This window comes from Colobus angolensis, unplaced genomic scaffold (genome assembly GCF_000951035.1).
Source record: "Colobus angolensis palliatus isolate OR3802 unplaced genomic scaffold, Cang.pa_1.0 Scaffold307, whole genome shotgun sequence".
Classification (NCBI taxonomy): Eukaryota; Metazoa; Chordata; class Mammalia; order Primates; family Cercopithecidae; genus Colobus; species Colobus angolensis.
This window is the reverse complement of record NW_012116344.1, coordinates 1,117,495-1,143,517: the sequence shown is the minus strand read 5'-3', so window position 1 is coordinate 1,143,517 and position 26,023 is coordinate 1,117,495. Positions and strand designations below refer to the sequence as shown.

The 26,023-nt window shown below is 48.0% G+C and overlaps 1 protein-coding gene across 1 annotated transcript in view; it reads right to left on the bottom strand.

Moving 5' to 3' along the window:
* Positions 1-26,023, bottom strand: part of GRID1 (glutamate receptor, ionotropic, delta 1) — a 786,384-nt gene that overhangs the window by 536,381 nt on the left and 223,980 nt on the right. The gene's annotated exons all lie outside the window — the stretch shown is intronic.

The window sequence follows — 26,023 nt, the reverse complement described above, 5'->3', positions numbered from 1 at the left end:
GGGTAAGCTGGAGGCTCCAGGCCAGGCTAAATCCATGGGGCTCCCATGTGGAGGCAAGCACCTTCTTGGAGGAACTAAGCTTGTAGTCTATGCTTTCCTCCAGGGACACAAGCCTGGGGAGTGGACAGGAAAGGCAGTGCAGAGGTGGCAGTCAGGGAACACTACAAGCTGCCCTCTAACTGTTCCTCTGCCAATGCTCCCACAGCCCTGTGAAGGAGAACATGACTTCCATCCCACAGATAAGAAACTCAGGGCTCAGGAAGGTCACATTATTTGCCCAAGTCCTACAGTGGGTCTGGGAGATGCTGGGAGTTGCGCTCAGATCTGACTGATGCCACAGCCTGTATTCTTGACAGCTTGACCCCTGAAGGTCAGGCAGCTCCCCTCAGACTGCAGACCTGCCAGTTGGAAACATTCTCAACTCCTCCTGTCTTTCCCTCTCCCCTGTCTTCTGAGAAAAGGAAGCCCCTTAAACCTCCTAGGTCAAGCCCTAACTGGAACCCCACTCAGTTCTGCACTCTTGTCATCTGACACAGAGCTATTCGGAGGGAAGCTGGTAGAACCAGCCCATTGGCAGGCTCCCTCCTCCCAGCGTCAACAGGCACAGAGCTGTGATGCCACGGTCTCCTCCAGGGCGTGACTCCATCATAAATCTGCATTTCCATCACTCAGTACAGGTAACTCCCATGGCAGGCACTCAGCAGGGAGGTAGTTACAGCAGATGAGAATCCACCTCTCTCCCTGCCTGCTCCTAGGATCCAATATTGGCCCGTGTATCTTCCCCGTTTCCTCAGGCTTTCTGGACTTTTGTAGGGGGAAAAGAGGAACAGAAAAAGGACCAGGGAGGAGAAGCAAGAGCTCCCGGGGGCTATGAAAGGTAACACATCTGGAGAGTTCAGGGAGATGGCGGCTTGTGAGAGACAAGGGGAAGAGAGAGAAACAGGAGTATTCTAAGAAGCAAGGCTGTGAGTTATAACAAGGATCCTCTTTGACATTCAAGTGGATATCTGTGCTCCATCTGACACCCCAACCCCACCCTGTGCAGAGAGCCCCTGCTGGGGAACGAGGCCCCACCCTACCTCAGAGGGTTACGATCCCACTGAGATGGAGGAAACCAACATGAATGCCGTGGACTCAGGCGCTTAGAATATCAGTAAAGGATTGCTTTGCATGCCACTACTTTCTTTTTCTAATGTGACTCTACATAGACATTGGGGCACCACTGCTATATGAGGCACCATTACTTATATTTGGATTACAAATGAATGAAACAATAGATGAATGAATGAATGAATGAACAAATGAATGAAAACTAGGAACCCATTGTTTAGTTCCCAAAGTCCTAAGCATTCATGTTGGCTTCCCCCATCTCAGTGGGATCATAACCCCCTGAGGTAGGGTGGGGCCTCGTTCCCCAGCAGGGGCTCTCTGCACAGGGTGGGGTTGGGGTATCAGATGAAGCACAGGTATCCACCAGACACGGAGTACAGTATACGTTCTTGGCTCCTGTTCAGAGGTAAGCTGGAGGCTCCAGGCCAGGCTAAATCTGCCTATGTTAAACACGATAGCAGCTAACACCCTTAGGTAAATGTGCTAGGCATGTGTTTAAGTGCTCTACATGTCCTAACTTCTTTAATCTGCCACCTACAAGGTAGGTAATCTCATTATCACCATTTTGCAGATGAGAAAACTGAGGCATTCACCTAAGGTTCTACAGTTTGTAAATGGTGACTAGACAGAATTCCAACTCAATTCTGGGTCCTGATCCATTTGCTTAGCCATTCTGCTAACCCATGAGGTGATCTACTTGCCAAAAAATGACTGACAGAGCCAGTGACCCCAGCACACTGGGCCAGCCGCATCCCAGCTGCTCCTGGCAGAAGGAGCCTGCTGGGCTATTACCTGGGAGGCCAAAACACGTGTACAATCAGGCTCTGCTTAACAACATTTCAGTTAACCATAGACTGTATATAAGACAGTGGTCCCAGAAGATTATATTGTTGAATTTTTACTGTACCTTTTCTGTTAAAGTGTGTTTAGATATACAAATACCACCGTGTTACCACTACATTTGGCACAGTCACATGCTATACAGGTTTGTAGCGTAGGAGTGATAGGCTGTACCATAAAGCCTTGGTGTGCTTTAGGCTGTACTGTCTAGATTTGTGTAAGTACACTCTATGGGGTTCGCACAATGATGAAATCACCTAATGATGCATTTCTGAGGATATATCCCCATCGTTAAGTGATGCGTGACTGGATATCTTCTAATAGATCAATAATAAACAGCAGAAATAACAACCAAGTGCAATTGTCACTTTCTTGGCTGTAGTCAGTAGGTGCTTACAAAATTTTATTTCACACAAACAATAAAATAACATGAAAAATAGGTATCTGGAAAAGATTGAGCTTGGAGTGTAAGGCCAAGGCACATCTGCAATGCCTCTACCCGTAGAATCTGTCAGGCAGATACTCAAAGGGCAACAAGGCTGCTCTCTCTCCCCCAGCTCCCCAAACGAGCACTCAGGGAGAAGCCCAGGGTGAGAAGCTGCCCTTCCCAACTAGCTGGAAGAATCAGTTGGCCAACTTCAACTTAAAAGAGAGAGGCCAAAGGGCCAGAGACTGTTCGTGGAAGAAAGATGGTCATCCATAAGTGGTAGGTTTCTCCAGGGCTAACAAAACCTCTGACTCATCTATTTCCAGAGGTGAGCCCTAGATCTGACACACAAGCAAAAGGCAACAAATTTAACTTAATTAAATTTGATTTAATTAAGTTAAATCAAATGCCACCCCCCACCACCACTCATGGGGAGAGGAGCACCAGCAGCCTGAGGACAGACTATGTGGCCAGGGTCTAAGGCTCACCAAGAGAGAACCCAAGCCTTATTCACCTGCCAGCTCAGAATGTAGCACAAGTCTTCAATCCACCACCAAATGAATTGTCCCTTGGAGGCAGAGGGGCATAGGTGGCCCAAAGAATGATTCTTAGGGAAATTTTGAGTCCTCTTCTGCTAGCCTGTGTACCACCACCATCACTGCAATCACTATCATCATCACAACCTTCATCACCATCACCACCATCATCACCACAATCACCAATACTACCACCATCACCACCACCATCATCACCACTACCATTCCTACCACCACCAATAACAACACCATCACCACCACCATCACCAGCACCACCATTATCACAATCAGCAATACTACCACCATCACTACCAACACCACATCACCAACACCATTACCAGCACCACCAATAACACCATCACTACCATCATCATCACCACCACTACCATTGCCATCACTATCACCATCACCACTACCACTATCACCACCAACACTAACACCAACACCATCACCATCACCACCACCATCACTGCAATCACATCACCACCATCATCACCACCACTACCACCACCACCATTACCACAATCACCATCACCATCATGACCAACACCAGCACCATCACCAACACCATCACTATTACCACCACTACCACCACCACTACTATTACCACAATCACCATCACCATGACGATCAACACCAGCACCATCACCAACACCATCACTATTACCACCACCACCAATACCAACACCATCCTACCACCACCACCATTCCCATCACCAACAATAACAAGACCATCACCACCATCATCATCAGTATCACCACCACCATTACCATCACTATCACCATCACCACTACCATCATCACCACCACTGCCATCATCACTACTATCATTATCACCACCATCATCATTACCATCATTATCATCACCACCACCATTAACCTCACAGATCACAACCAATTTGACCTTCAAAAAGTGAATTAGAATATTCCAGCTGAGTGGAAAAATGCTCAATATCATTAATTATCAGGGAAATACAAATCAAAAGCACAATGTGATACCACATCACTCCTGCAAGAATGACCATAATCAAAAAAGCAAAAAAAAAAAGATGTTGACTTGAAGATAGTGAAAAGGGGACACTTTTACACTGTTGGTGAGAATGTAAACTAGTACCACCTCTATGGAAAACAGTGTGGAGATACCTTAAAGAACTAAAAGTAGACCTACCGTTTGATCCAACAATCCCACTACTAACTATCTACCCAAAGGAAAAGAAGTCATTATACAAAAAAGATACTTGCACATACATGTTTATAGCAGCATAATTTACAATTTCAAAAATATGGAACCAGCCCAAATGCCCATCAAAGAACAAGTGAATTAAGAAAATGTGATATACATATAGACACCACCATAGAATACTATTCAGCCATAAAATGGAATGAAATAGTGGCATTCGCAGCAACCTGGATGGAATTGGAGACTATTATTCTAAGTAAAGTAACTCAGGAATGAAAAACCAAACATCGTATGTTCTCACTCTTATATAGGAGCTAAGTTATGAGGATGCAAAGGCGTAAGAATGATACATTGGGCTTTGGAGACTTGGGGGAAAGGGTGCGGGGGGTGGCAAGGAATAAAAGACTACACATTGGGTACAATGTACACTGCTCAGATCATGGGTGCACCAAAATCTCAGAATTCACCACGAAAGAATTTATTCGTGTAACCAAACACCACCTGTTCCCCCAAGAACATATTGAAATTTAAAAATTAAAAATTTTTAAAAAATTTTTTAAATCCCAGGCTGAAGAATTTCAGACAATGGATGTAGATACTCCACTCTTGAGGGATGAAGTGTAGTTCTCCACTCTTTAAGTGTGGGCTGCAAATAGTGAGATCTTTCCAAAGACGGCAGCATGGGGGAACAAAGGGTCATTTTTTAGTGGAGAAACCTTACAAACACTACCTCAGCCAGGGAGTCAAGGTCAACGCCAACAGTGATACGTCATGTTAATAGTAAGTACCCTTGACATGGTGTGATGAGAGTGGCACTACCTCCATGGTCTTCTTTCCCAAACCCATAATCCAAATCTAATCATGAGAAAAACATTAGATAAATCCCAGTTGAGGGGAATTCTACAAAATACTTGACCAGCACTGCTCAAAACATTAAGGTCATCAAAATCCACGCCTAAGGAGACGTGACAACTAATGCAATGTGGTATCCTGGACAGGATCCTAAGACAAACAAAACAAAAGGACATTCGGTAAAAACCAAGAAAATATAGGCCGGTCACAGTGGCTCATGCCTGTAATCCCAGCACTTTCAAAGGCTAAGGCAGTGGATCACTTGAGCTCAGGAGTTAGAGAGCAACCTTGGAAACATGGAAAAACCCTGTCTCTACAAAAAATACAAAAATTAGCCAGGCATGGTGGTGCACACCTGTAGTCCCAGCTACTTGGGAGGCTGAAGTGGGAGGATTGCTTGAGCCTTGGAGGCAGAAGTTGCAGTGAGCTGAGATCACGCCACTGCGCTCCAGCCTGGGTGACAGTGTGAGACCGTCTCAAAAACAAACAAACAAAAAAAACTAAGAAAATATAAATGAAGTATAGACTTCAGTTAATAATGCATCAGTATTGGGTCCCTAATTATGACAAATGTTCTATACTGATGTAAGAAGCTAAAAATGGGGAAAACTCGGTGTGGGGTATATGAGAACTCTCTACAGTATCTTTGTAATGATCCTAAAATGTAAAGTTTATTCAAAACATTGGAATTTCACCCTAAATTATATAGAATACACTTCTAAAATACTCCTCTAAAGTATTTCCTCCTCCCCAATTATCCCTTCCTTAGCTTGATGTTATGTTGACGCTCACCCAAATATTAGCACTGCCCTTCCTCCTCGCCACAGGCATCCCATCCAGGGCATCCTGTTTCCTGAGGCCACTCAGAGCTTTCAGGAACACAGATGTGAGGAGGCACATCTATGCTGCAATGGCTCCCATTGTTTTTTTTGTTTTTTTGTTTTTTTTGAGACGGAGTCTCGCTCTGTCGCCCAGGCTGGAGTGCAGTGCAGGTTTGCTCCATTCTCCTGTCTCAGCCTCCCACGTAGTTGGGACTACAGGCACCCACCACCACACTCGGCTAATTTTAATTTAATTTAATTTAATTTATTTATTTATTTATTTATTTTTGTATATTTTAGAAGAGACGGGGTTTCACTGTGTTAGCCAGGATGGTCTCAATCTCCTGGGCTCGTGATCCACCTGCCTCGGCCTCCCAAAGTGCTGGGATTACAGGCGTGAGCCACTGTGCCTGGCCGGCTCCCACTGTTTTAAGGACTGATTATAGCCTCTAGCGTGGCATACAGGATCCTTCCCAGCCTGGCCTCCTGTTCCTCCACATGCCTCTTTTGATGTTGCTATATTAAAACACCAATTGCTCTTTCTTCCAAAAACTTCCTTTAGTGCCCATGCTCTGACCATCTATGCTCCTACCCTTGCTGCCCCACTGTTTTCCCTGGTTGGCCCTTGCCTGTCCTTTAAGACTCAGCTCAGACAGTGCTTCCTACAGAAAGCCTTATTTTGCCCCAGGACAAATGTATTGGCTTCGGAGGATGCCCTGGCAATCCCTGTACTTACATCTATTCTGTATTGTCGTTGATTGCTTACTTTCCCTAAGGACAGACAAGTGCTCTCACCTATGTCTCTCCATTGTCAACCTTCAACAAATGTTTATTTAATGATGAGTAAATGACTTTGGAAAAAAAGGGTGGCATGAAAAATCATGGCCAACAATCCAGGGCTTTTGTTCCTGGGTTTTAAATTACAAATTCTGCTCTTCAGAACTCCATTATCCTCACTAGAGTCCTATATAACTACATCCATTATATGGCAATGTAATGGAATACTAGATTTAATTATAACAGGATAATTAATGTCAAGGTATTGCCAGTTTGGACATAAATATTAAACATCACCTTCTATGTAACTATTTTCCGTCTGTGATTGCAAGAATTAGAAATTCCAGTTTTTGATGAGAAGTGCCTTTGTCATGGGGGGAGTGATGCCAAGTGGAACATCTGGTTTGCCGGCTGCCTCCGTCCTCCAAGTAGAATGCCTCCTCCCTGGCTTGAGGCTGGGCTCCTGACATACCTGGCCCTGCCACAACCTGTCTCTCACATGCCCTAGTGCAGACCACCACGCCTGGCCCTTTGAGTTTCTGGAGGAATCTGTTCAAGTCTCTTGGGAGATCCTCAAGTTGCACATCCCCTAATGGCCTCCATTTCCCTCCATAACATGAAATAAGAGCAACCACAAGGAGCAAGGGAGACTCAGGAGTTATGACAAGGTGCAGACAACATCGTAAGTCAGGGAGGGGAAGATGAGCTGCTGTGGACTAGGAAGGCTCCTCCTGGGCCTCCACCTGTCTACCACATCTTCTCCTCCAGCCACCTCTCAAGCCTTGCTTTGGCTCTGTTCCTAAAGTTGCAATTTCATTCTGCACCTTAACAAAAACTTCACCTCTGGTCAGTCACCTTCAGGCTACTCTCAAATGGCAGGATCATGAATGTTCATAATGCAAAAGCCACATACAGGACACAGTGCTTCCATGTTCAGTCCTCTTCCCAACCATGGATCCTGCCAGAAGTCTGGAATGAACAGGCCCAAGCTTCCTCCTGGCTTGCTGGAGTCCTGCATACTGAGTCCCTGAGCTTCAGCACAGAATATAAGAAATCCTAACAGCATTAAGTCACCATGCTTTGACAAAGCCCAAACTAATATATTCAGAGAGACCAAATGAAGAGGAAGATTGCCCAGCCAGTCTCCAGCTTCTCCAGCCCCTCACTCTTCCAAGTCCTGATTGAACCACATCACAGATTCTCAGCCCAAACCACCCAGCTCAACCTTACCAAAGTTTTAACCCAAAGAAAATATGAATAATAATAAAACGATTGTTGTTTTAAACCACTGAACTTTGAGGTGGTTTATTACACAGCAACAGATAACCAGAGCAAAGGTCCAACATCAGAGCCACTGCAGTAAACAAATACCTCTCAGATCCTTCTTCCAGCAGCAAACTTGAGCTTCCCACACAGCCTTGGTCTCACTGTCAGATAGAGAAAGCTATTCTGTCCCTTCTCCAATGTGCTGGTGCTTCTGGCTCAAACGTCTTCCTGAAACATTCATTCAGGCCCCACAACCACAGAATCTGGCATCCCCTGACTCCTGTCAACCTCACACAGAAAGGAATTCTCACCCCTACCTCACTCCGACCCACCAGCCCACAAATAAAGTAAAAATACACTTCGGGCATTCTATGATTGAGCTGAGACCTCCTGGTTACTTGTGTTTCTGAGAAAGCCAAAGTGATGCCAAAGGCAGAGTGGTTCTGATGGAAAGCACAAGCTGCATCGTCGTCATCATCATCATCATCATCACTATCATCATTATTGTCTTCATAATCACTATCTTCAATCACCATAATAATTATCAATCCTATCATCACCATCAATGTCATTGTCATCACCATTGTTGTCATTGTCATCATCAATCATCAACAGCACCATAATCATAATTATCATCACCACCATCACCATCATCATCACCACCATCACCATCATCACCCACTACCACCACCATCATCACCAATGCTACCATCTCACCATCATTTATCTCTATCGCCATCATCAACACCATCATCATCAATACCGTCATTATCACCATTATCATCATCATTACCATAATCATCATCACCACCATCACTATCATCATCACTACACCATCATCACCATCATCACCATCACCATTATCTCACCATCATTATCACCATCACCATCATCATCACCATCATCATAATCATCACCACAATCATCATTATCATCACCACCATCACCATCATCACCATCAGCATGACCATCATTACCACCACCACCATCACCATCATCATCATCACCATCATCATAATCATCACCACAATCATCATCATCATCACCACCATCACCATCATGACCATCATCACCACCACCATCACCATTATCATCATCACCATCATGACCATCATCACCACCACCATCACCATTATCATCATCACCATTACCATCATCTCACCATCATTATCACCATCATCACCATCACCACCATCATCACCATTACCATCATCTCACCATCATTATCACCATCATCACCACCATCACTGTCATCTCACCATCATTATCACCATCAACATCACCACCATTACCATCATCTCACTATCATTATCACCATCAACAGCATCATCACCATCAAAATCGTCATTATCACCATGACCACAGTAATACCAGGGACATTTACTGAGTACTTACTATGTACCAGGAACTATCCTAAACACTTCAAATGACTGTCTTGTTAAACTCTCATCATATCTTATGATGTAGTCCTGCCACTATCCCTACTTCAGAGATAACAAAACAAAGGAGAAGTTTTATAACTTGCCCACAGCCACTAGCCATAAGGGCAGTGCTTGGATTCTAACACCAAACAGACAACTCCAAAAGCTAGACATGCTCTTACCTGCTCTGACATCTCTCCCCTCAAACCTGCTCCTTACCTTGATTGCTTTAGAAACATTCCACTGGATACCCCAGGGCTCCAAACACAACCCTGCAGGTCCTCAGTCACTGCATCTGAAAAATGGGAGCAGTGACAACAGCCTGGCTCTAGACAGAGTGACAGACCTAAGAGCACCCTGTGCCACAGAAGGGAGACAAATGCAGTAATTTACTAACCTACTCCAAGCCAGGCACTTCCCCACACATTACCTCCTTTAAACTTTACCACAGCCCTGGAGGTGAGCAGGGACTAGCTTCTTCATTTTACCAGTGAACACAGGTTCAGAGAGTAAGAAAAGCTGAGTAACCCCCAAAACCCTGCTCTTTCTGCTGTCCCCAACTGTTCCCCCCTCCCTACCCTGAGGACAGGTACCACATGCTGAGCCAGGGACAAGGTCCCTCTGTCTGACCCTGTCAGAGAAGCAGGATCATTCCCTGCACATTCACTTAAAGCAATTAATGAGCCAGGATGTGCTTGCTTTGCATTTCCAGGGGCTGACGGCCATCCTGGGCATGGCCCCTTCTGCATAGGAAGAAATATCCAACAACTGGAAGAGGAATGAGCAGCCCTGGAGCTGGAATTCCTGCTCAGCCTCTCCCTGGCACTGGAGCTCCACTGGGTGCCTGGATAGCTTATACAACTTCCCTTTACCTATCTTCCTTTGGAAGCTAAAACTAGCCAGATTTGAAAGGACACTGCCCCTCATAGAAAGAAACAGTCATGATTTTTTTAATTGGTCACTGAAATAAATGTGCAAATAGTGTTCCCCATTTCACAGATAAATTTATTTTTTCCTCACCTTTTAATTGGCCTCTGTGGTCCAGTATGTCTGTACCACAGCTGCTGCCTCTGATGAGACTGACCCTCAGGGCCACCCCTTGGGTGTGAGCACACATGAGGGAGGGGTGGAGACAAGGGGAGAGCCCAGTTGGAACTGTTGGGCCCCACTTTCTGCAGCTCTTAGTGCCCTGCCGTGCGGGCCTGGGCAGTGATCAAGTCCAGAGTCCAGGGACACAGGACTTCTGAGCCATGGCAGCAGAACCAAGGGACCCAAGCATCACTGCAAAGGCTCTTAAAGGTACCCAGCTTTGAGGATGAACCAGGCAACTGCTTGATTTTTGAATCAAGTCATGTCATGATTTTGGTCCCATGCAATGCCAGGCCTGACTACTTCTCTGCCCCAACACTGCCAGTGCCCTGGGTGATCTGGAAAGAATGGTGGGGATGAGGATTGGAGTCTACTGGGTCACAGGAGGGGAAGGGGGACCTACTGAAAACCACCTTATCCTAAGGGCAAAGCTACACTCCAAACCTAGGGAACAGAGGACAGAGGGCCATAGCCTGGAACCTACCAGTGATGCTGAGAGTTGAGGGGAAGCAGCTGGGAGCAACAAAGAATGGGATGGGATGTGGGATGCCCCACATCACTATCCCCCACAATGTCAGTGAGTCCTTTATGGTGGAGGTAGGGGCATCACACAGTTTCAAAGGCCAGTGTGGAAACAGGCAGACAAAGGTGGAACACATGCAAACTCTGCACCCACCCCCACACCCACACGTGTCCACACACTGGCATCCCTGCTTTGTTTACCTATTGGCACAAGGGCAAACAAATCGCAGTCCTGGGGAGGGGAGGCCCTGCACTGGGCTTGGTAGCAGCCCTGTCTGATTCTCATTAGGTGATGAACAGGTTTGTGTGGTTGGGGTTTGTTATTGCTGTTGCTTTTGTTGCTTCCCCAAATTCCCTGCTGAAGGAAAAAGGAAAGATGCACTGGAAAGGGCACGTCCTCTCTCAGCCCTTTCACAAGGAGAGTCCTTGGAGCAGCAAGGCAGGCCCATTTGCACACACATTAATAATGTGCAAAGCTCTTTAGGCTGATTGCATGCTCCTCACAGGAAGCCGCTATGGTGGCTGCCAAGAGGCTGAGCTCACCCCTGTGAATTCGCTCTGTGAGGCACAAAGCAGGAGCCAGCCTGGCTTCCCACACCAAGGGCCCATGCAGGTGGCCTGAGTGAAGGGAGCCCAGAATGAGGCTGCCAGGCAGGGGGCTGACCATCCAGGCCTCGTGGCCCAGGCAAGTAGGAAGATAGAGGGAGCACCTCCCCAGGGTAGCCATTCTCAGCTCCCAGGCTCCCTGTTGGCTGACAACTATAGATTACCATTTCCTTAGGATTTCTGTGTCCCTGAGCTGCTTCCCATGGAATCAGAAAGTGGCAGAGACAACACCTTAACCCTGGTCCCTTTCCAGATCATGCTGCTCACCTGCTCACAAACCTCCAGTGACTTCCTGTTCAACTGAAACCAAACCCCAAATCTGACAAAGGCCTGAGAGCCCCCAGTGCTTTGATCTTGGACACCTCCTAATGTCACCTGCCACCACTCTCCCCCTGGCTCACCCGGCACCAGGTACATCCTCTTCCTCACTGATGCTCCAATGTGCTGAGCTCATTCCAGCCTCAGGACCACATGCCACTCCAGCTGCCACAATCCCTCTGCAGCAGATCTTGTTTGGGGGGCTCCATCACACCCTTCTGGTCACTCAATAAATGCCTCCTTCTTAGCATCATTGTCCCTGACCACGGCTCTACAGTGGTGCCCCCACGAAACCACTCTCTTCTTACCTTACTGTATTTTTCTTCATGGGGGTTATCACTACCTGCATGACTTTTGATTTATTCATTTATTTGTTTAGTGTCTGACCACCACTTCCACTAAGATGTCAGCTCTTGAAGACAAGGACCTTGTTTGTCTCAGTCCCTTTATATTCTCAGGGTCTAGAACAGAGCCTGATCCATATTCGTTGCCCAATTAATATCGAATCCATTTCAAGACAGGCAAATGAGACCTAGAAAGGCAAGGCAGTGCCCTATAGCCATACAGGGAACAGGACATAGCCAGGGCAAGAGCTTGTGCGAACCTTAGTCCCAGGCTCTGGAGAGCTCCTACGTGTGATATGAGGAATTGGGCAGTTCCCTACTGGCCTGGCTGATACAGTCAGTGACTTGCTGAGCATCTACTCTGCATGGCCCGTTCAATGCACTTCAGGGAGCAATCATAAGGTGAGGTTGGTCCCTCCCTGCAAGTGAGACATGGTTTTAGAAAAACATGAAAATTAAGGCCACAGTCCAATGCAGTAATGCCTCAGCACTGGCCTGGACAGGCTCCCTGGACAGCCTCCCTGGACATGCTGCACCCACAGCAGGGACTGGAGGAAGAAAATCTGACAGTAGAACATAAAAGCACCATGGTTTCCACGTGACTGTCAATGGGCAAGACTTTGCCACTCAGGCCCTAAGTAGGAAGCTACTTCTCACGCTAATTAATGGTCAGGCAGGCCGAAATCCTCCCCACCCCAGTACAGAGAGGGAACCGGCAGAGTCAGTGTGTCCCAAATGCAGAAAGGAAAAAGCTATAAGACCCACGAACTGAAAGTTGCCAGTCCCAAGATAGTTAACAAGCAGCAGCAGCCTTGTGGAGTACTGCTAGGCAGAGCAAACCAATGCCAATGATCACCACTCATCTAAAGAGCCGACCTTCACACAGGAAAGACCAAAAGTGCCAGTAATGGTTAAAGAGCTCAGTTCACATTTAGGGTAGAATTTGAGCAATGGTGGATAAAAAGAACAAGAGCTTCTGGCAACTACAGTTGATTCTTGAACAACACAGATTTGAACCGTGAGGCTCCACTTACCTGTGGATTTTTTTCAATCGATGTTTCACCAAATGTGACTGCCTCTCCTTCCTCTGCTTATCCCTCCTCCACTTCTCCCGCCTCTGCCACCCATGAGACAGCAAGACCAACCCTTCCTCCTCTTCCTCAGCCTACTCACCATGAAGATAATGAGGACAAAGAACTCTATGATGAGCCGCTTCCACTTAATAAGTAGTAAATATATTTTCTCTTCCTATGATTTTCTTAATTCCATTTTCTCTACTTTACCATAAGAATATAGTATACAATACCTATAACATACAAAATATGTGTTGATCAAATGTTTATGTTATCGGTAAGGCTTCTGGCCAACAGTAAGCTTAGGAGTTAAGTTTTGGGGGAGTCAAAAGTTATACACAGATTTTTGACTGCATAGGGGGTTGGTTCCCCTAATCTCTGCATTGTTCAAGGGTCAACTGCACGAAGGAGACCCCTAAGGCAGGTCAGTACCCACTAACAAAAGTAAGAAGGGTGCTGGAATCACAGAAAACAGGGGTGGTACCTTGAGGAGCCAAGGATAGAAACAGGAACTCAGCTGAGCACGGTGGCTCATGCCTGTAATCCCAGCACTTTGAGAGGCCGAGGTGGGTGGATCACAAAGTCGGCCTTTCAAGACCAGCCTGGCCAAGATAGTGAAACCCCATCTGTACTAAAAATACAAAAAATTAGCTAGGTGTGCTGGCACGTGCCTGTAATCCCAGCTACTCCAGAGGCTGAGGCAGAGAACTGCTTAAACCTGGAGGGGCGGAGGTTGCAGTGAGCCAAGATCATGCCACGGCATTCCAGCCTGGGTGACAGAGCTAGACTCCATCTCAAAAAAAAAAAAAAAAAAGAAATAGGAACTCCTAGGACCACTGTGCTAAGAATGACTGCCGATCCTCAGCAAGAAAGGACTGGGAAAGGAGAACAGGGCTTGTTTCACACCATTCTCATAGTTAATGAGCTTAAGTTGACAGTATATATGCAATAAATCAGACATTGCCACTTGGCAGTCTACAAGCCTTATCAGCCCTGCCACAGGCAGAGTTGGCCAACAGAGAGTTCAGCATTTTTGCAATTAGCTACAAACATTTAAAAACTAAGAGATTTCACAGAAAGTCCAAATTTCTGGCTCCTCTTGAGACACAAGAAATAGTGACCACACCAGGCCTTCTCAGGGGAATCTTGGCAGAGCCTAACAGTCCTCTTCGGAGAAGGATGTTCCCCAGGTGCCTGCAGCTGCAATACTCTCAGTTCTTATAGCCTACCTGCTGTCTGCCTTAATATCCCTGCCTGGATGTCATAGGCATTTGGATTTATGGCCTGCTATCATGTCAAAGGGTGGCTTTAGCCATTCTTCTCTGACTCTTTGATTGTCCTCAAAAGCTCCAAGTTACAGAATTATCCAAGAGTGGTTCACATGGTGGCCTGGATGGGATGGTTCCACTTGATCATCACAGGGCGAGAGAGTGGCAGCTATGCAGCCCCTTCCCACCCTGCTTCGCTAGCTGCAGGGCAGTCTCCAACTGGGTATCCACTGTTTTCTCTCTCTAGTGTAGTCTGGCAGTGCTTCATGGGCAGAGACCATGTCTTTCTCCCCCAAAGCACCCAGTGTAAGAGGTCCGGGGATGGAGCCCATTATGTCTTAGTGGTGGACTGGCCACTGACAGGCTGCTGAGAGATGCCTTCTCATCTGAAGAGTAACTCTGCGGGCAGAAAGCATCAGCGGCTGTCCCTCTTTCTATCAGCCCAGTAACCAGCACTCCTGAAAAGTCACTAATAGCTGCTCCTGCTCATGTGCTCCAATAACAGCCCAGATGGAAGGTGCCCTGTGAATTCCCACCCTGCTCCTGAACAAGATCTGAAGTGCCCAGCCAGCATCTGGAGCCCAGGCAGCACTTAGCCCTCCTCTTCTTCCCCTCTCCCTTGGACTCTAACATCCTCTCCAGCTGACTGCTGGACTGCAAGCCAGTTCTCAAACCCAGCTGGGCTGGCTGGAGATTGTGAGCACTTTGTCACTTTTTCCTAGTCCCTCCTCTTACCACCCAAGGTGCACCCCACATCTGGCTTTCCTCACTTGGCTCTGGGAGCTATGCTTCCTGACACAGAGTGAGTGGGAGCTATCCTTCTAACAGGCTGGCCACAGCTCCCCATCTCTGAGCCACCGGCACCTCCATGCTTGACCCCAACAGTCCCAGATTGGTTCTACAATCTCAGCCAAACACCATCCACAGGCACAATAATGAAATTACAATTTGCAGAGCACCACCCCTGCACCAGACCCTCTCAAGCGTGTTCCCTCATTTAATTCCCATGGCAACCCTCTGGGAAGGTGTTAATACTCCAGCTTATGACCAGTAAACAGCCTCAAAAAGATGGCACTGATAGCAGAGTTGGGCTCTGATTCTGTGTCCATTTGCTCCAAGGACAATGTCCCTTCCTCTGTGCCACCAGCAGCCCCAGCCCTGGGGAAAAAAAAAAAAAAAAAGCATCATCATGGCCCCAGCTGAGCATGTGAAAGCCTCAGGTTTCCTCTGTGAAGAGGAGAGTGAGTGGAATGGGTGTGGGAGGAGGGAGACACTCTCAGGTGCTCTGCCCTGCCTTTTCCTATTTAAATCAAAGTGGTTCAGGTCCTGCATCTCCCTATTCAAGTCTACCTTCCCTCCCTGTGCCCATGTACCCAGGGCTTCTTGGATGGGGTTGGGGGAATTCATGTGTGCTCTTCCTGCGATGATCTACCTCCCTCTAGTTCTTTTCTCCCGCACCTTCACACTTGTCTCCTATAGCAGCTTCTTTCCCCCAGGCTCGGACTCCAACTGTGGACCACAACCCTGTACACTGCTTTCCCCGACATCGCTCACAGCATACTTTGGTGATAGTGCAGATATAAGTAATGCAATGGGGAGACGGAGGGGCCACACCATGCCCTGCACAGCAGGCAACTTGGAGGTGAAGAGTACACATGCCTGGTAACAGCCCACCGACCTTGCCCCTTCTCTCCTAGGTCCACCGACCTAGCAGCAGGTCACCATCCCAATCCCTGATGTCAAGCACTAGCACATCCCAAATTTCAGAATGTTGACCTTGCCCAGGGTCACAGAAGATCTTTTCACTTTTCTCAATGCCCTTCATACCCATATCTTTACATTTTCTGAGACTCATCAATCTCTCCACTCACACATCAGTCACTGGGCATGTTCTGGGTACCCATACCCACATCAAGCACTGTGAGAAAGGAAAAAGGAAAACCTACACCCCAAAATAACCTGTACTTAGAAGAATATTGTGATTCAATTATTAACTCCATTGAGCAGATGAGGAACCAGAGCTCAGAAAGCCACATGGTGAGAAAGTGGGGCAGGAAAGGGGCTGGGTCTTCCTGAACTCTGCCCTTCCCTGCCCTGTAGACAGAAAGCCTATATAAAATGTCCCCAGACTCTCAGGTGTCCTGGAAGGTTGTGGAAACTGCTCTTCTAGTTGTCCATCCCCTCGGGCTCTCTGCAGATGTGCTGGCAGAGAGGACTGGGGGTTGTCCCCATCTCCATACAAGCATTCAGAAGTGTCCAGTCCCCCTCCCCATGCTACCTGCTACTCCATGGCAATGTTCACCTAGTCTGCTCTGTGTTATACTCCAGGAGAAAAATGGGCTCTCCCTTGATCTGTCAATGGCAACAAGCCTCCTCTCCCAACAGCACACAGTGGTGGAAAAAGACTGGGTTTTGAGTCAGGGTATTCAGCATTCATAGCCCAGCTCTGTCAGTTTTCATCTTCTGGACCATGAGCAAACCCCAAAATCCCTGCAGGCTCAAAGCTCCATCCGAGCCCTTATCTTCAGCATTGTTGAGAAGATTTCATGAGTTTCAAGGTCTAAATATGGTGAACTTGATAAATATAGGCTGCCTTTATCCCTCCCTCTGCCTCGCATCCCCCTCTTTGCCATGTTCACCCCAAAGTTGAGCAATGTTGAAGCAAAGTGAGAGTCAAGAGGTACATGACCCCAGGTCACCCGCAGACCTGCTGCCATCTGCTTCCACCCAGGAAGCTCATCTGCACACTAGGACCATGCTAGATGGATAAAAAAATGGTCCCAACTCTCCATCCCTTAATGCAGCCACTGTCTTGGCAATGTGACTTTGCACTTCCCCCTTCAAGAGCAGTCTTCCATCCAGAGGAGGAGTCTCTTTCCCCTGCCTGTTGGGCTGACTTCATGGCTTGCTCTGGCCAAGAGATTGCAGCAGAAGTCACAACGCACCAGGTCTGAGCTCAGGCTTCAAGCAGCCCTGAGCACTCACACTTGCTTTCCTGGAACTCCGCTGCTGCCACATGAATAAGCCTGGGCTAGTGTGCCTGTCAAGGGGCAAGGCTCATCACCCCAGTTTACAGCTGGCCAGTGCCATCCTCACCAGTCAGCCCAGATGCATGAGCCAGCACAGCTGAGATCCAGTGAGTCTAACCCAGGTCTGCTGACCAGGAGGTTCACGAGTAACAACACATGCTTACTGTCACATGACACTGAGTTTTAGGATGGTTTGTTACACTGCACCAGCTAGCTAATGCAGAGCCCTTCTTCTCTCCAAGGGGACTGGCAGCTCAAGCACAGATGGCAGGTGACCAAGGCCAGTTTCCTACCAGTGACACAGATGGGAGGCCGGGAAATACTGGGTAGAAGAGGGAAGTTCCCCAGCAAAGGCCCCACCCACAAGCCTGGAAACTCACCGCCCGAAATGGGAACAGTCATTCCTGTTTTCACACACAAATGCTGCCTTTTGGCCTGCCATGCCCCCCTATCCTGTACCCATATAAACCCCAAACACCAGGCTCCATAAGCAGAAGGGCAGAGGAACAGAAGAGTGATACAGCAGAGAAGGAGAGAAGAAAAGGAGCATCTGAACATCAAGAGGAGTTTGGTTAGAGACAGTCAGAGAGATCAGCTGCAGGATGGTGGAACTCCAGGGGAATATCATCTTCCCACTCCAACCCCTTTCCAGCTCCCTATCCATCCTGCTGAGAGCCACTTCCATCTGACAATAAAATCCCCTGCATTTACCATCCTTCAACTTGTCCATGTGGCCCGATTCTTCCTGGATGCCAGACAAGGACCTGAGTATCAAGAGGGCACTGAGCTGGTTAACACTTAAGCCATCTGCAGATGGCAGAGCCAAAAGAGCACTGTAACACACCCACTGGGGCTTTGGGAGTCACAGGCACCCACCCCTAGATGCTACCATGGGGCCAGAGTCCAAAAGCGCTCACCCCAGCTCCCGTACCTACCCTTCTGCAGGCCCCCCTCCCGTAAGGAGCACGCAGCAGAACAAAGGAGCCACATCCCTATCGCACGTCCTGCGAGTGGGGTCAGGGAAGTCTCTCATCTCACCAGCACCAGGAGAGGGCTCTGTTTGGGGATGCCATGTGCAGAGGATGGCACCAGATGTGGACTACATGGCACAGATAGCTTCTCTGAGATAAATTCATACCAATTTAGATAATCTCTCTCATTTCTGCCTCTCATGACCCACCCCCTCCCCTCGCCTCCCACCATGTCTTCTTACAGCTTCGCTGCTGAGCTCCCCAATCAGCTCTTCAGTCAACAAACAGGCTGACTCACCTCAGGCTCGGGGCGAGGCCTCCCCAGGCTGAAAACCCTTGGGGATCCGAGCAGAAAGGGTAATTGAGCCATTTTGGCTGCTGCAGGCTGTTTCCCTTTGTAAATGCCTATTTTCTCATGTCTGCTGCCTCAAGGGGCTACCTGCTAATAAGCCACAGAGACTCTGCAGGGAGGAGCTGACACTCTGCTCTGCTATTTAATGACCCACAAAGGAAGGAAAGGCCACCAGGTGTCTTCAGGCCCATGCTTCAGGTTCACAGCCTTCTTCGACCCCAGACAGGCCTCCCAGACAGTCTCTGTAAGGCTTTCAGCACCCCTGAGCACCAAGAATGGGATGGCATGATTTGAGATGGAACTCAAAATAGAAACAACACCCAACCAGAAAATAAACACCAGAAAGTCCAGCAGCACTTAGGCCTTTTTCCCTGATGATTGTTTAGACGCTCCTTTGAAATATCAAAAATCAAACATTAAATTCTTACAATGTTTTACTCAGACGCCCTTGCTTGGCTGGAGTGTTAAGAATGTGTTTCATTTGCCCAGTGGGCAATCGAAGTTCCAGACAATGTTTGTGTGGGGGCAGAAGTCGGTGTCCTGGGGTCCCACCCTCCATCCGTTTACCAACCATAACACATGGCCCCTGAAAAGGTGATAAAAAAAAGATTAACAGGCCCCAGTTCCTGCCCTTAGCATTCCCAGGTCACACAAGGAGGGAGATGCAATAGATGGTCACAGCACAAGCACTGGGTGCAGGGCTAGCTCTGGGATGAGGTGGCAATGGAGGTGTGTTCAGGAGGCAGCAGGCTCTGAATGTGATGGTGCTATCATAGAGAGGGGACAGTGGGCTGGGATGCCAGAGGCCTGCAAGACCAGTGCTGGTTGGTACCTGGACAGAGCTCACAGCAGCTTCCCCAGCACTCAGAGACTCTGGAAAGATGAGCAGGAGGGTGGGGACAGAGGAAGAAAGGGACAGAGGAAGAAAGGGACAGAGCCATGTAGATCCTTAAACACAGACCCTAAGAGGACAGCTCTCTCTTCTCTTCCTGAACTCAGCCAGGCCCCACCTTCTGGCTCCCTCTTGCAGCCGCTGAGTTCCAAGCCATCAGAACAAAATCTAGAAACATTTCTTTCTTGTGATCTTATTTCTAAGAATTTCTAAGAGAAAATAGAAATTTCTCAGACTGGAAGCACTTTTACTAAAGTGCTAAGGCTTTAGAATCCGTAAACAGTGGGATATAATTAAATGCAAATGCAGGGCCATATTCAAAAATTAATCTCCTATAATTAATTAGTAATTTAAAATATTCTGGTAAATGATACTTAAATGGCACAGAATTATCCTAGCTCTGAGTGATAAAGTCGTCTGCTAAAGATTTACCGTGTTAGAGTGAGAAATATTTGCATATATCATGTGGGACAACAGAACATTGAGATGACTTAATTTACCTTTGCTGTAAATGTATTAAAAAGCACAGTCTTTATATTCAAATTGCGGGAGCTTCAGTCACTGCAGCAAACTCTGAGAAGCAATTGATTTGAAGACAGGACTAAACCCAGGCTGGGTTTCTATGAAGGATTAAATTGACCTCCAGGCACACACCATGCCTGGGAAGCCAATCTGGGAGAGGTGTTGGGAGTGGCCCCTTCCACCTTTTTCCTTCACCTAACTCCATCCAGCCTGGATGAAAAGTAACATTTTGCACCAGAGCAATGGAAAGCTGTCCAACCAACCAGCTATTCTCTCTCTGCTGTTCTTTCTCCTCTTTTTCTCTCTACAGAAAGAGATCACTGGTATCTAACTGCAGAGGTCAATGCCATCTGCTGCAACTGACACTGGGTAGTTGCCATTTCTTTTCCAAAGACAGAATACCTCTCCCAGACTGCTCTGCCACCAGCAATGCTCTCCTCCTGGTGGATGTGTGTGCATGTTGATGTGTGGATCTGCACAAGTAATGTGCATGTGTCAGTTCCTGTTGGGCTGTGCCAGTCTGAAGGTCTGGTTGTACCAGTGTATGTGGCTGCTGGTTGTATCATTGCATCAGGCTGTGTCCATGTGTGCGTGTGTGTGTGTGCACAAATGCCTGGTCTCCCACACCTTCCTCCACTGCTGCTTACCACCCCCACCACCCCCACACATGCTCATCTCTCTGCACCCCATGCTCCACTGCCATGTGCCACAGCTGGGCCCAGGAATGTCCCACCTGCAGGAGCAGCCCTGGCCTCATTTGCTGACCCACCCAGGCCTAAGGCAACACTCTTAGTCAAAGGTAAGCCTTCCCACTAGCCAAAGTTTTCAGATCAAAGCCCTTGCTGATGTGCTGGCCTAGGAGTTGTTGACCAGCCAAACAGGCAACCAAAGTATACACACACACAAAAACAGCTTACCCCATTTCTATTGGAAGTAAGAAACATAAAATGCCTACTCATTTATTCCCTTAACACTACTGTAGACTAGGTCCCATACTGCTCTCAGGAAATAAAATGGTGAACATCACACAGTCCCTGGTCTACAGGCAGCATGTTCTAGTTAGAGGGACAGATTGTCCAACATCTGCAGGACATACAGAAAAGGACAGTGCCTGGGCATCAGGGTTGGGCAGGCTGCCCCGTCTCCTTGGGAAGTAGAAGGAAGGAGCAGCAACTATTCTCCATAAAGATCACAAATGGTCTAAAATCATTTAATTTTTCCACTCTTTCCAGTGAAACAAAAGACTAGAAGGGAGAGGAGGAAACACAGAGGAAACAAAAGGAAAGAGGCAGGCCTATGTACAGTAGAGACAGTGGCATAGAAGCAATAAATAAGAGGTGAAAGGACAAAGCCCTGGAGTCCTCAAAATGCCCACGGACACTGAGAGAGGCCTCCGTGATCACAGCCCTGGGGCACAGCTGCTCTGCCAGCCACTGGAATGCCCAGCAGTGGCATGGTATGTGGCCATGACTTTCCATATCATAACCAGTCTTGGAGAGGAGGAGGCACTGCCCCTGAATTCCATGCCCCCCAGCATTTGATAGGGTTCCTCATCCATAGGAGACTCCCAATTGGTACTTGCTGGGTAAGTAGATGATTGGATGGAAGGATGGATGAGTAGATGGACAGATGAATGGATGAATGGAGAGAGATGGATGACAGATGAATAGATGAACAGAATCCCTCCAGGAAGCTGAGATGAAGCCCAGGGCCAAATGACTGTGGACTGGAGTTCTCCCCATCAAGCCTGACCTAGACAAGAACAAGAACAATAAGACATGTAAACTGCAGGGTGTTAACTTCTAACACCCTGGAAAGAACCCCAGGAACACACCAGTCCTGAAGTCTGGATTTCCTGCCCCAGGCTAGGTAGCCCTCCCTGCTGACATCCCAGCCTCAACTCCAGCCACTCCCTCCCCTGCACACCCATGACTGCAAGTGCATGACATACAAGTTCCTGAATACACTAGGGATCTCCTGACCCTCTCTCCAGCCCTTCCTTGTCCACAGAGTTAGTGCAAGTTCATTCCTACAGACCCAGACCCAGAATCACCTAGTCCAGGAAGCTTCCGTTGACCCTCTGATGACCCCATCTGTCCCTGGCCAGAGGACATCTCTCTGTCTTCCGTGCTCTTACAAGACCTGGCCACACCTCTGCCATTACAGGTAAAGGGGTCTGTTCACACCTCAGTCCTCCCCACCAAGCTGGGAGCCCTGTGAGAGCAGGGACAACAGCCTACATGCCCACACAGAACTTGGCACAGGCTGGGGCTCAGTAAATGCTAGAGAAGTGACAGGAAGAGCCATGAGCAGAAGACAGAAAGCTCCAGCAGCCACCGGCAAGATTCCCAGAGCAAGACCCCTCTCAGCAGCTGCTGCCTTGATCACTTCAGCCATTCCATGGGCCGTGATCCCCAGCTGGTGAGGAAGCTGACAGGCTTACATGAGGAGAACATCACAGGTAGTTGTCACTGTGCACTGAAGTCCCACTGAGCAACCCGTGGCCCAGAGAACCAAGGTCCAGCTGAGGATCCAATGAGTCCAATCCACTCTCCAATTAGGGTATGACTGGAAAGAGCCACCCACACTCACATGGAGGGTCCCAAGGTCAAGCCCAGGACAGAACAGGCCCCCCTGGAGGAAGGGACCTTCCACAGCCTACACCCTCAGCAGCCCCCAGAGCAGCCCCATGATGGCCCCAGGCCTGGGACCCAGAGACCTGAGTTCTATCACCCTCAGGCCCATCCTCCCCAAGAGGAGCCTCTCCACACGTCTTTAAGATGATGCAGTGTTGTGGTGGCTACTAAGATGGTGATGAGGAGGCCTCAGAGGATGAATGTGGAATAAAGACTGAGCGAGGGATGTGAGGGGTCTCTAGGTGGGGCCTGACACACAAGCCCACAGTGTCCCCAGGCAGGCCCCAGTACCTTGGCCTGCCACAATTCCTCCACTCACCCACTCACTGCCAAAGCCAGGCTCGCAGAACCTGTAGGCCCCGCCAGCACAGCCCCTCATGAAGTGGAATCACAGAGAGGCTGGTGGTGCAGGTGGCTGTTGGCCACCTGCAGTGAATGAATGCCATTTTGCAAAATGTAAAAGATTCCAGCAGCTCTGTCTTCCTCACTACCTCCCTCTCCCATGTGGCTAGGCTTTTTGAGTAGGGAAGAGGAGAACTTACAACTAGGAGAGCCACAGAGCCCACGCCAACTGTAGCTCATCCGTACCATCCCAGATGCGGCATAACATTGACATGCAGTCGATGTGTGGGGGGCGCTGAGGGGACATTTACTCTTCCTTAACTGTGCTTTGGGCTTCATAAAATTCAGGACATGTTCTGGCAGTGTGTCATCCTTGTGAACATCATTTATCCTTGTCACAACAAAGAGGAGGTTGGGTCCTCTGCTCAAGAAGCCCATGCAATGCCTCCAGGTGGTGAGGAAGGCTTCATGCAGGGACAGCACTCCCAGGTGCTCCTAGGGGACCTGCTGGGCTAGCCAGTCAGACAGCTCATGTTTACTCCAGAATCCACATTTCTTCCTCACCACACTTAGGAGATACGTTAAAATGCTTTGCGTATAAGTACCCTGAGAACCTCTACCAAACCCTGGCCAAAGACACTGGAACCATATCTTTCCCCATGAAGCCAGCATGCCCTATTTCCCCACTCCAGCAAATGTAGTGCTGTATGCTGTGTTCCTGGAATCATCACAGATGGAAGAGAGGTGCACTGGAGGGAGTAAAATCTGGACTTGAATCCTGTTCAACGCCTAAGTGGCTACTTGTGTGACCTTAAGCAAGTCATTTAACATGTTTAGCTTTTCCGTTTCCTCCGTCTGTAAAGTGTGAGGATTACAGAACGCACAAAGGGCCAGAGCCATCGCGGGCACGCAAGAAACCTCAGCTTCTTCCCTCCCAATAGCAGGCACATGGGAACAGGGATCAAGACTCTTATCATCAGCGGAGACTGAAGACTATAGTGGGAGCTGTTGGCCCAAAGTCCGAATGCCATCCTTCCCCCCAATCTCCTGCCAACACTCCCAAAGATTTGACTGAAGTTAAGAGTGGAGCAAAAGAAACTGTAGCATACTAGAGGGTGGGGGGTTTAGAAACGACCTACTGGATACTATTCTCACCACCTGGGTGACAGGATCCGTACTCCAAACCTCAGCATCATACAAGATTCCCATGTAACAAATCTGCACATGTACCCCCTGTATCTAAAATAAAAGTTGAAATTTAAAAATAAAATAATGGCCTGACAAAAAAGAGAGTGGCCACCCCAGAGGCATCCCCAGTCCCATCACACCCAGCAATGCGAGCAGGACAAAGCAAGCCCAGCGAATCCACCACTGCAGGCGCTTGCATAATTAACCACTTGGAAATAACACCCTTAGGCCAGTCTTAGTTATGTGTTAAATCCTCACAGGGCTAGAAACAGGAAGGGGCTAAAATCCTCTAGAAGGAAAATGCATGAATATGTGCAGTGAAAAGAAAACAGATGCTTCTTAAAAAGCTATACGCTAAATGCTTTATCATAGCTGTCTCCTTCATCCCTTTTAACAGATGAAGAAACAGAGGCTAAGATGGTGATGCAAATGGCCCAAGGTCACACAAATAATAATTCAGGGAGCTGGGACTTGCCCCCAAATCCATTCAACTCCAAAGCCAATAGTCTTTCCACCCCCAAGCTTCACAGCAGAGCAAGGAGGAAAGGAAGCCAGGGGAAGGGGCAAGGAATTGACGAGAAGCAAGAAGCGAGGGGAACGGCAATGAGATTAGCTGACACCATCACCAGTACAGACTCCAGCTGGGGAGTCTGTCAGAATACTGCCAGAAGAGCCATCCCCTGAGCAGACTTTTGCAAATGCACAGCTGGGTGTGTTCTGAGAAAGAATGGACATGTTAGTGCTGCTAATCCCAGGCTGCCCATTACTGGACTGAATCACTTTATACAGGGCAACATGTTCTGGTGAAAATGCCGCAAGCCAACAGGACATCACAGCCTGACGGACCACCGGCGTGATTCGGGGCCTGCTTAGCAGAGAGCATCAGGGCTGCCGGCCAATTGTACCATATTAAGCATTCCAAGTTTTAAGTTCCCCAGCAGTGGGCTTTGGGCTGGCTCCTGATGCATGAGGTAGCATTCTGAGTAATAATTAATTAGAGGGAAAAGCAGAATAAGCAAGCAAAGAACATCAAATGGAATTAGCATAATGCCATGCTTCACTCAGTTTACTTTCAATCAGAGAGGACCAGCAAGGTGACTGGGGTTGTCTGAAGAATCTGCACGGAGCTCTTGGCCACCCTGTGACCTGTTCAATCCGCCTCTGCTCCCAGGCACACCACATCCCCAGCTCACCCCCAAAACCAACCCAGGCCAGAGGGAGACCTGCCAACTCCAGCCCATCACCTCTCTGCCATTAGACTACCTGGGCCGGCGCCAATCAGCCAACTCATAGGTTATTTCTAGTTTGTTCTCAAATTAATGGATTCTTTACAAATGAATGGATTCTTTACTAACTAATGGATTCTTAAACTGATGGGCCCTGTCTTCATTAGAAGGCTCCAATCTCAAACAGAGATGTTTATAAAAGAAATACACACTGATTATTAGCCCAAGTGCCAAAAAAATAAGAACGTCTAATGCATCCTTCAACGATAGGCAAAGACACCTCTTCCAGGTGCTAAGAAATCCCAAGGCAGACCTACCCACCTCTGCAGAAAGCTGGAAATTTATTTTATCCCTAGAGGCTTACACCTGTCAACAAAGAGAGGAAAATTAAAAAGGGAAAAAAAAAAAAAAAAAA